Source organism: Pristiophorus japonicus, chromosome 22 (genome assembly GCF_044704955.1).
Source record: "Pristiophorus japonicus isolate sPriJap1 chromosome 22, sPriJap1.hap1, whole genome shotgun sequence".
Lineage (NCBI taxonomy): Eukaryota > Metazoa > Chordata > Chondrichthyes > Pristiophoridae > Pristiophorus > Pristiophorus japonicus.
The window spans coordinates 59,881,388-59,892,669 of NC_091998.1; positions in this window are offsets into that span (position 1 = coordinate 59,881,388).

Consider the following 11,282-nt stretch of genomic DNA (forward strand, 5'->3'; position numbering starts at 1 on the left):
GTCCCCAAAAAAAAGTGTTTAGACCCTTCATTCAGTCCAGAAATAAAATCAACTTTACTTGCAGGAGTAAGCAGCAGGCAATCCTGAGGTGGCACTTTTAAATTGTTACGAGTTGAGTCAGTAGCTGCGACTCTGTGCCACTGGTTCAAAAGTCCATGGATAATTCCAAATTTTCAATAGGAAGATTCCTAGCTTAAACATTCCTAGGCATTTTCCATAATTAAATATTAAAATTCAATTAAACACCTTCAGCTTTAAAGCATCAGCATTTACACTTTCTAAAGCTTCCACATGGCTCAACTTTAAAGGCTCATCAGTTTCCAAAATTACCACATTTGAAAGTTAAATGTCGATTGAGTAAAACATATTACTGGCTCTAATTTATTTTAAAATCCTCCCCTCTCCTGAAGGCAATAATTGAATGAGATATAATTCCGTGAGTAGTGGTCATCTACCACTGCTTGTTTAATCATGAATGATGGTCAGGTAGCAAATCTGAAGTTGGCTACAAATGACGGGTGCTGCAGCAAACTGTACGGCCTCAAGTGTAGTTTCAATGGATCATCTGTGCACAAGAACATAGGAAGGTGCAATCCAGAAGTCAAGGTCGGACCTTTCTGGGAGATTCACAGGAATAGCCAGCCAGCAAAAAGAGTGTCTAATTTCTAGGTCATTGTTGCTTTCTCCTCCTATTCCATCCCACAACTTACTCAGGAAAGTTACAAATCTCTCACATACCTCAGTACCTCCAGATTCCTCCAAGATAATACGCAGTAAACGAATATATTCAGACGCAGCCCTGAGCACATGGACTTTGCTTGGTTTTCGATCTCTTGGAATCAAAGGAACTATACTTTTAAGCTTTGAAAAGCCACCATTTATGCTCTGGATCTGAAATAATAGAAAAATTTTTCCATGAACTCAAATTACAAACGTGGTTTTATGTTTGATTGATGTTTATCCCATGAGCGACATTACAGCTAAAGCACTTTTGCATTGGAGAGGGTTGCTGCTACTATGCTCGAGGATAAAATGTTGTCCCAACCAGCGGTCAATTCCATGGGGAAAGGCCATGGAGTGTATCAAAGCAGCAAGAAACATTCACAACCTCAATTACCTTTGAAACACGATGTTGTTGTCACTTGCTATGGTGCTTTTATTGTGCTAACTTGATCAGGTTGGCAAAGATGACAATTTCAGTTGATTTATGGCCATCGCTTCCAAGACCAGAGTTGCGAAGTGGGCACACTTGATTACTTTTACTAATAAATCAAAGTTTAAACGCAGCTTGGTGACCTAGTCCATGAGGGTCTACATGTATTAGACCATCCACACATTTACATTTGCAACAATGCCACGTGTTAACATTTTATTTAAATTCCAAATACATTTGCAACAAAAAAATAGTCTGCCATGCACCCAGCAATAAACCAGATCTATCACAATTCAGGAGCTCAATCTTCAATTTGCAGTAGGGTTTGTTGCAGATATCAATATAAACCCACAAGTTAAATGTATTGCACAATGATTCATAAAATATTTTTGGACCACCAAATTATACACATCTATCATACTTTTACTTTTAAAAAAAAATTAAATGGGATGGAAACACACCCAAGAGTTATACTTACTTTCTGGAACACTCTGGCACAATTAAACTTAGCTACTCATTTTACTTCCCTTGGATAGAGTTCTCCAAACTTGGCCTTAAGGTAGCTAGTGCTATTGCCTGCAAAGCCCCACCCTTGGGCTCCCAATATCAGGCCTGTGACCTACTTCTCTCAGGCTCTCCTGCAACCCACAGATTTATATTAAGTCCCCATGAATGTAATTTGAGGCCTCACTTGACCATAAATTCAAAGCACCCTTACATCTTCACTATCTTAAAACTAAAATGTTCATGTTCAGGATTTTAAGCTCCGGCAGGGATGGGGTGGAAGAGCAGGCACACTTACCATGTTGAGGGGGAAGGATAAGAGAATGTGAGGAAATATTTCTTAAAACCAATACCAGTTTAGAAGTTTTATCCCCTACCTGAGCTTTCCACAACTCCTCTAATCACCTCAACCTTATGTAATCCCTATCAACACTTACCAGCAGTCACCCCGCCAATCCAATCTCTTGCTCCAAGCAGACTCCATCACCTGCATCCCAACGTACCCAAACCCCACAGTCAGCTCAAGTCATCCCCCTCCTTATTCTCCCAATCCAGTCCTCTCACTCCATCACCACCACCAAACCCCAGCCCCTCCAATACAGCCCCGATTCCCCAGTACTACTAGATGCAATTCCAATAATTGCTCATCATTTTCTGTATCTTGGGCCTGTCAAAAAAGCGCCATTTTTATAACTCTACACAAATTAAATACACAACATAACCATCAAGCTCAAATTAGTCATTAAAACTTATTAGAAACAATTTTACTTAAATCACTATACATCAGTGGCACGGATAATAAATCTTATGTTATACAACTTAAAAGGGCTATTTGCTCTGTGGACAATAACCAGTGTCACCATAAAACCACTATTCTTCTAACTCAGGCAGTTGCAAGGTTAGAGATAATATAATCTCTCCCCAAGCACTTAAATTACCAAACCTTAACTAACAGAATCTAAAAGTACATTAACTTACTTAATATCAAACTAGATTATCTAACAGCCTTGGGAGATACGTTAGCCTTCCTCACCCTGTGCCGCTCTCTTGCATTGGCTGCACGCCTCTTGAAAAATGAGTCCTGCACATCTTTGCTGGTTTCATAGTGGCCAGAAGGTTGCCTCTTCAATTTCCTGACAGGAGCCAAAGCGGGTAATGGCCCAAAGGTCTCATCTAGCACATCATTCATGATTTCTGCCTCGGGCACAACAAGCAGCTGGGGAGAAGCACCTTCTACAACTTGCGCCTGAGGAAGGAACTCATAGTCCTGGAGCTCCTCACAGGTAACCTCAAAACACAACTGCATCTCTTTTTCATCCTCCATATCTCAACATCTAACAACTATGCCTTCATATATTAGAATTTTTACATATATATGTATATATTATACTTTTATTTAGGAGCGAGAGCCCTGCACAGAACTTTTAAACCTTTCCAGTTGCCTGCACTCTTGGCACAGGTGCTCATGAGCACAGGTGCGGTGATTGGGATTGTAGGGCATTGTGGGGACTGTAGTCCCAAGAGGCCCTCCCCCCAGGCAAAGGCCGCTGGGCCGAACTACATCTCCCGTGGGGTAGTGGGGCAGGCGGCGGGTGCGCATGCGCGCCCGGCTCCCGCCCTCGCCCTGAGGCAGTGTGCGGCGTTGGGACAGGCAGGTGGTTCTCGGGGCTGTGAGCCACACGGCCAATTCATGGCTTTGAACATAAAAAAAAACAACTAGTCAAAGTTAAAGAGGAGAAGAAACTGCGAGAGTAAAGGAGGGATTGAGGAATGCATTAGGAACGAATTAAAAGATTGGTAGGTCTTTCTTTCCAGTAAGGGTCTCTCCGGCCTTGTGTCATTTAAAGGGCAGTCTGAAGTTGGTTCCACAGGCTTTGATACTCGTGAAGGTGAGAAAATTAGCATTTTTTATCTATATATATGGCAGCATTGGGCGTTAGCACACTTCCTGTGCAGAGAAACTGGAGTCTTGCATATCAAGTGCTGCCAGCAATTCCTGGTTCAGCAGTCACTGGCACTGTACAGGCAATGAGAAAAGACCTTTCCAGCTTAACCACCTTCTATTGTTTAAGCCCATGTACAGGTCCTGGTTAATTCCCTTCAACTTTGTAGCTAAGCCTCTGTCTGCCTGCCTCTGGCTCTGCCTCCCTTCCTCAGTGCCCACTGGTCAATCTGTGTTCCAGCCATTCCAAAAGGCTCTGTGAAGAATGGTTAAAGGCAGATGCTTGGCATCAGTGACTCTCAACAGTTTCTTCTCTTTTTTTCTGTGTGTTTCGTACCTCACCAGGGTAACTTGGGCTCGTGTGAAATAAAAGCAGACAATTCTGGAATACCCAGCATCTGCTGCTAAGGGAAATGGGCCCTTTCTATATCTAGACCCTCATAATTTTATATGCCTCAATGAGGTCTCCCCTCAGCCTCCTTTGTTCCAATGAAAATAAATCCAGCCTATCTAATCTGTCCTCATAGCTTAGATTCTCCACTCCCGGTAACATCTTCGTAAATCTCCACTGTACCCTCTTCAGTGCAATCACGTCCTTCCTGTAATGTGGTGACCAGAACTGTATGTAGTACTCCAGCTGTGGCCTAACTAGTGTTTTATACAGTTCAAGCATAACCTCCCTGCTCTTGTATTCTATGCTTTGGCTAATAAAGGCAAGCATTTTGTTTGCCTTCTTAACCACCTTATCCACCTGGCCTGCAACTTTCAGGGATCTGTGGACATGCACTCCAGAGGTCCCTTTGTTCCTCTACACTTCTCCTACCATTTAATGTGTATTCCCTTTCCTTGTTAGCCATCCCCAAATGCATTATCTCACACTTCTCAGAATGAAATTCCATTTGCCACTGTTCTGCCCACCTAACCAGTTGATTGATATCTTCCTGCAGTCTGCATCTTTCCTCTTCATTATCAACCAATTTTAGTATCATCTGCAAACTTCTTAATCATGCCCCCTATATTCAAGTCTAGATCATTGATGTATAATCACAAAAAGCAAGGAACCTAGTACTGAGCCCTGCGAAACCCCACTGGAAACATCCAGTCGCAAAAACACCCATCAACCATTATCCTTTGCTTCCTGCCTCTGAGCCAATTTTGGATCCAATTTGCCACTTTGCCCTGGATTCCATGGGATTTCACTTTTGTGACCAGTCTGCCATATGGGACCTTATCAAAAGCTTTGCTAAAATCCATATACGCTTAGCCTTCTTCACCCCTCCTGATTACCTCCTCTCAAAATTCAATCAAGTTGGTCAGACACGATCTTCCCTTAACAAATCTGTGCTGACTGTCCTTGATTAATCCGTGTCTTTCTAAGTGAAGATTTATCTTGTCCTTCAGGATTTTTTCCAATAATTTTCCCACCACTGAGGTTAGGCTGACTGGCCTGTAATTACTCGGTCTTTCTCCCTTAAACAAAGGTACCACATTAGCAGTCCTCCAGTCTTCTGGCACCACACTTGAAGCCAGAGAGTATTGGAAACTGATCGTCAAAGCCTCTGCTATTGCATCTGCAGTATTTTGCACCCGTGAACCTGTGCCATAACAAATGACAATTTATTAAGATAAAATGCCATTTGACTCAGTAGGTAGCACATTTGCCTCTGGGCCAAAAGGTTGTGGGTTCAAGTCCCACTCCAGAGAGTTGAGACAAAAATCTAGACTGACGCTCCAGTGCAATGCTGAGGGAATGTTGCATTGTCGGAGGTGTCGTCTTTCAGATGAGATGTTCAACCGAGGCCTTGTCTGCTCTTTGGTGGATGTAAAAGATCCCATGCCACTATTTTGAAGAAGAGCAGGGGACCTTATCAAAAGCTTTGCTAAAATCCATATAGCTTTGCTTTGCTAAAATCCATATACGCTTAGCCATAATATTTATCCCTCAATCAACATAACAAAAACAGATTATCTGGTCATTATCACATTGCTGTTTGTGGGAGCTTGCTGTGCACAAATTGGCTGCTATGTTTCCTACATTACAACAATGACTACACTCCAAAAGTACTTAATTGGCTGTGAAGTGTTTTGAGACGTCTGGTGATCATGAAAGATGCTAAATAAGTGCAAGTATTTTATCTAAGCTCACTGCTTTGGAACATTAACTCGATTGAAAGCATCTATCAGCATTTGTGCATTTAATTTTGATTATGAGGCTACCACAATTTAATGATTTGTTGCTTTGATTTTATTTAAAAAAACAATGATGGAGCAGACAATTAAAATAAGACTTTGTGAGGCATTGCAGTTCTAATGTTCCTTGCTACAGTGTCTTGAGTTGTTACTGTGCTGAGCCACAGTGCCTTCTGGCAATCAAGGCTTATGCTCCTCAAGTGATTCCGTGTGCCAAAATATTTGAACTTTGAATTATTCATTTTTTTAAAGATTACACACTGAGATCTGCAACTTCTTAAAAATGGAGAGATTTAAAAGATGCCATCGGAATTTTCCATGTGAGAAGGCAACCTCGTTCTCCTCTGTCCTTTCCAGAAATGGTATGATTCGCCCATCGTCACTGTAGCACAATTCCCCAGTAGCCAGTTAAAGAGCATCATAATTCTGTGATTGGGCTATAGAATCTCTATTACAGCATAGAAGGAAGTCATTTGGCCTGTTGAGCCTACGCTAGTTTAAGCTCCTCATCTGGTGCTATCTACTGCGTTGCCTTCACCTCTCCCTCTCCTTTTTGGAAGGGTGCAAAGCTATGCAGCATGGGGAGCATATAGAATCATAGAAATTTACATTTCTACCCATTGTTTCCGTGCTGGCCAACAAAGAGCTATCCAGCCTAATCCCACTTTCCAGCTCTAGGTCCATAACCCCACAGGTTATGGCAATTCAAGTGCATATCCAAGCACTTTTTTAAAAAAGTGTTGAGGGTTTCTGCCTGTACCTTTCAGGCAGTGAGTTCCAGACCCCCACCATCCGCTGGGTGAAGACATTTCCCCTCAAATCCCCTCTTCTAACAATTACTTTAAATCTATGCCCCCTGGTTGTTGACCCTTAGAAACATAGAAACTAGGTGCAGGAGTAGGCCATTCGGCCCTTCTAGCCTGCACCGCCATTCAATGAGTTCATGGCTGAACATGCAACTTCAGTACCCCATTCCTGCTTTCTCACCATACCCCTTGATTCCCCTAGTAGTAAGGACTTCATCTAACTCCTTTTTGAATATATTTAGTGAATTGGCCTCAACAACTTTCTGTGGTAGAGAATTCCACAGGTTCACCACTCTCTGGGTGAAGAAATTCCTCCTCATCTCGGTCCTAAATGGCTTCCCCCTTATCCTTAGACTGTGTCCCCTGGTTCTGGACTTCCCCAACATTGGGAACATTCTTCCTGCATCTAACCTGTCAAACCCGTCAGAATTTTAAACGTTTCTATGAGGTCCCCTCTCATTCTTCTGAACTCCAGTGAATACAAGCCCAGTTGATTCAGTCTTTCTTGATAGGTCAGTCCCGTCATCCCGGGAATCAGACTGGTGAACCTTCGCTGCACTCCCTCAATAGCAAGAATGTCCTTCCTCAGGTTAGGAGACCAAAACTGTACACAATACTCCAGGTGTGGCCTCACCAAGGCCCTGTACAATTGTAGCAACACCTCCCTGCCCCTGTACTCAAATCCTCTCGCTATGAAGGCCAACATGCCATTTGCTTTCTTAACCGCCTGCTGTACCTGCATGCCAACCTTCAATGACTGATGTACCATGACACCCAGGTCTCTTTGCACCTCCCCTTTTCCTAATCTGTCACCATTCAGATAATAGTCTGTCTCTCTGTTTTTACCACCAAAGTGGATAACCTCACATTTATCCACATTATACTTCATCTGCCATGCATTTGCCCACTCACCTAACCTATCCAAGTCGCTCTGCAGCCTCATAGCATCCTCCTCGCAGCTCACACTGCCACCCAACTTAGTGTCATATTCTGCTAAGGGAAATAGGTCCGTCCTATCCACTCTGTCTAGGCCCCTCATAATTTTATATCCCTCAATAAGGTCTCCCCTCGGCCTCCATATACAAGTTATGTATGAGGTCACACCTCAGATTTTGGAAGTGTTAATGCAAAATGGAGGAACATTTATATTTAGTGTAGAATGTTTCTGGAGTGGAGAGTCATCAATTTAAAAAGGGCAATTGGAGATTTTTTAATAGCTCTCTTCACTCCTGTAGGCAGTGACTCCAGCCAGTGCACAGTTCCATGGGTGAATCTCTAGTTTCTCATCCAACTGGACATTCAATGTGTGCAAGTCCAAACAGAGAGTGTTGACACCAGAGCCACCAGCTCCCCTGTAATTGGCAAGAATCTTAAACACAAGGTAGCAATCTCTTTCCTTGTCATGGGATCTCTTGCATCCATCTAAGGAAAGGGTAGGGCTAATTAGAGACCATGAGGGTAATCTTTGTGTGGAGGTGCAAGATGTTGGTAGGGTTCTGAATGAATACTTTGCATCTGCTTTCACAAAGGAAAGGTGCAATGCAGCTACTGCTATCGAGGAGGAGTGTGAAATTCTGGATGAAATAAACATAGTGAGAGAGGAGGTATTAAGGGGTTTAGCAGCTTTGAAAGTAGATAAGGCCCCAGGCCCGGATGAAATGTATCGCAGGCTGTTGAACGAGGTAAAAGAGGAAATAGCAGAGGCCTTGACCATAATTTTCCAGTCATCTTTGGATTTGGGCATTGTGCCGGAGGATTGGAGGACTGCTAATGTGGTACCCTTGTTTAAGAAGGGAGAAAGGGAAAGGCTGAGTAATTACAGGCCTGTCAGCCTAACCTAACTGGTGGGAAAATTATTGGAAAAAATCCTGAAAGACAGGATAAATCTACATTTGGAAAGGCAAGGATTAATTAGGGACAGCACGGATTTGTTAAGGGAAGAGCGTATTTTATTAACCTGATTGAATTTTTTGAGGAGGTAACCAAGAGGTTTGATGAGGGTAGTGTGTACAATCTAGTGTATATGCACTTTACAAAGCTTTTGATAAGGTCCCACATGGTAGACTAGTCACGAAGGTTAAAGCCCATGGGTTCTAGGGAAAAGTGGCAAGTTGGATCCAAAATTGGCTTGGCGGTAGGAATCAAAGGGTAATGATTGATGGATGTTTTTGTGACAGGAAGGATGTTTCCAGTGGGGTTCTGCAGGGCTCAGTACTGGGTCCCTTGCTTTTTGTGGTATACATCAATGATCGAGATTTGAATAAAGGGAGTATGATTAAGAAGTTTGCAGATGGCACTAAAATTGACTGTGCGGTTGATAATGAAGAGGAAAGTCATGGCCTGCAGGAGGATGTCAATCTACTGGTTAGGTGGGCAGAGCAGTGGCAAATGGAATTTAATCCAGAGAAGTAATGCACTTTGGGAGGGCTAATAAGGAAAGGGTATACATATTAAGCGGTAGGCCACTTAAAAGTGTAGATGAACATAGGTACCTTGGAGTGCTTGTCCACAGCTCCCTGAAAGTAGCAGGCCAGGTGAATAAGGCGGTTAAGAAGGCATACGGAATGCTTGCCTTTATTAGCTGAGGCATGGAATACAAGAGCAGGGAGGTTATGCTTAAATTGTATAATACTCTGGTTCGACCACAGCTGGAGTACTGCATGCAGTTCTGGTCGCCGTATCATAGGAAGGACGTGATTGCACTAGAGAGGGTGCAGAGGAGATTTACGAGGATGCTGCCTGGAATGGAGAATCTTAGCTATGAGGACAGATTGGATAGGATGGGTGTGCTGTCATTGGAACAGAGGTGGCTGAGAGGAGACCTCATTGAGGTGTACAAAATTTTGAGGGGCCTGGATATAGTGGATAGCAGGGGCCTATTTCCCTTGGTGGAGGGTTCAATTACGAGGGGGGCATAGTTTTAAGGTGGATGATGGAAGGTTTAGAGGGGATTTGAGGGGAGACTTCTTGGAGCAGAGGGTTGTGGGGATCTGGAACTCTGCCTGAAAGGGTGGTAGAGGCAGAAACCTTCACTACATTTAAAGTGCCGTAACCTGCAGGGTTATGGACCTAGAGCTGGTAATGGGATTAGACTGGATAACCTCTTGTTGGCTGGCGCAGATACTGTAAGTACTGCAGGGAATCAAATACGGCCAGGGTGATCTCCTGGACTTGTTTCGCTCGCCTGGATGGGTCGGAGAGGAATTTTCCCAGATTTTTTTCCCTAATTGGCCTGGGTTTTTGTATGTTTTTTGCCTTCTCCCAGGAGATCACATAGCTCCGGTTGGGCTGGAGTGTAGAATGTTTCAGTGTAAGGGGTGTCACAGTTGTGTGGGGCGGACTGGTTGGGCTGGGTGCTCTTTACCCAGGGCTGCTGACCGAAGGCCCTGCAGCTCTTTGCCGGCCGGCGTGGACACGATGGGCCAAAATGGCCTCCTTCTGCATTGTAGATTTCTATGTTTCTAAGAGGGTAGACGAGGCCTCAGTTTAACATTACATCCGAGAGATGGCACCTCAGACAGTGTAACGCTCCCTCAGTACTGCTCTGTTGTTGGAAATCTGGTGTGAAATTGTATTCTAAGAATGTGATCATTTTTGTGCTGGCAGCAGAATCATTACCATCAAAAAACAACCGGTTTGCTTGTGCCCTTCAGGGAAGGGACAGTTCCACCTCTACGCGGATTGGCCGCACGTGACTCCAGTTGCACACTGTGGTTGAATCTCAAAGCCATCAAAATGTAAAAACTCTCCGTGCAGCTCACAAATTCCTTCCAACAACTCTCAAACCTTTCTCAGTTGTTGAAAAGTTAGAATGTATTTTATGCTAGTTCTTTTGGAAATTGGTGCTCTCCCCATTGGCTATTCTTTTCAGAACAAGTTCAGAATTTCACATTTATTTTTGCTGATCTTTTCCTCTCCAGCTGAGGGTGCTGTCGCTTGCTGGGATACAATTCCACGAGCCGCAGCTGATTTTTCACCCGACAGGTTCAGAATTGCTGTGCTTTTACCCGTGGGGCCAAAGGAGGCATTATATTCATACTTCACCTCTGACTTGCTCTGTTGGTGTTGGACTGACCACAAGTAGCCCAATCAACATCACTAAAACAGATTATCTGGTCATTGTGGGAGTTTGCTGTGCACCAATTGGCTGCCATATTTCCTACATTACAACACTGACTGTGCTTCAAAAAGTATTCTATTGGCTGTAAAGTGTTTTGAGATTTCCGGTGGTCGTGAAAGACGCTATATAAATGCAAGTCTTTTTTCTTTGGTCAGTACCATCCCACATAGTTCATTTGTAAGTTGAGTCATTAAGCATCTAGGAATCTCTTTTTTTAAATCCAACCATTTCTAAAGATTTATAAAGTTTCAACAGCTTTTTAAAAATGTATTCGTTCACGAGATATGGATGTTGCTGGCAAGGCCAGCATTTATTGCCCATCGCTAGTTGCCCTTGAGTACTGCTTTGTAGTGGTTTGGTACAATTCAGTGGCTTGCGAGGCTATTTCAGAGTCAGGCAGTTAAGAGTCAACCACATTGCTGTGGGTCTGGAGTCAAATGTAGGCCAGACTGTGTACGGACAGCAGATTTCCTTCCCTAAAGGGCTTTAGTGAACCAGATGGGTTTTTACAAAAGTCCAGTAGTTTCATGGTCACCATTACTCATTACTGACACGAGCCTTTTATTC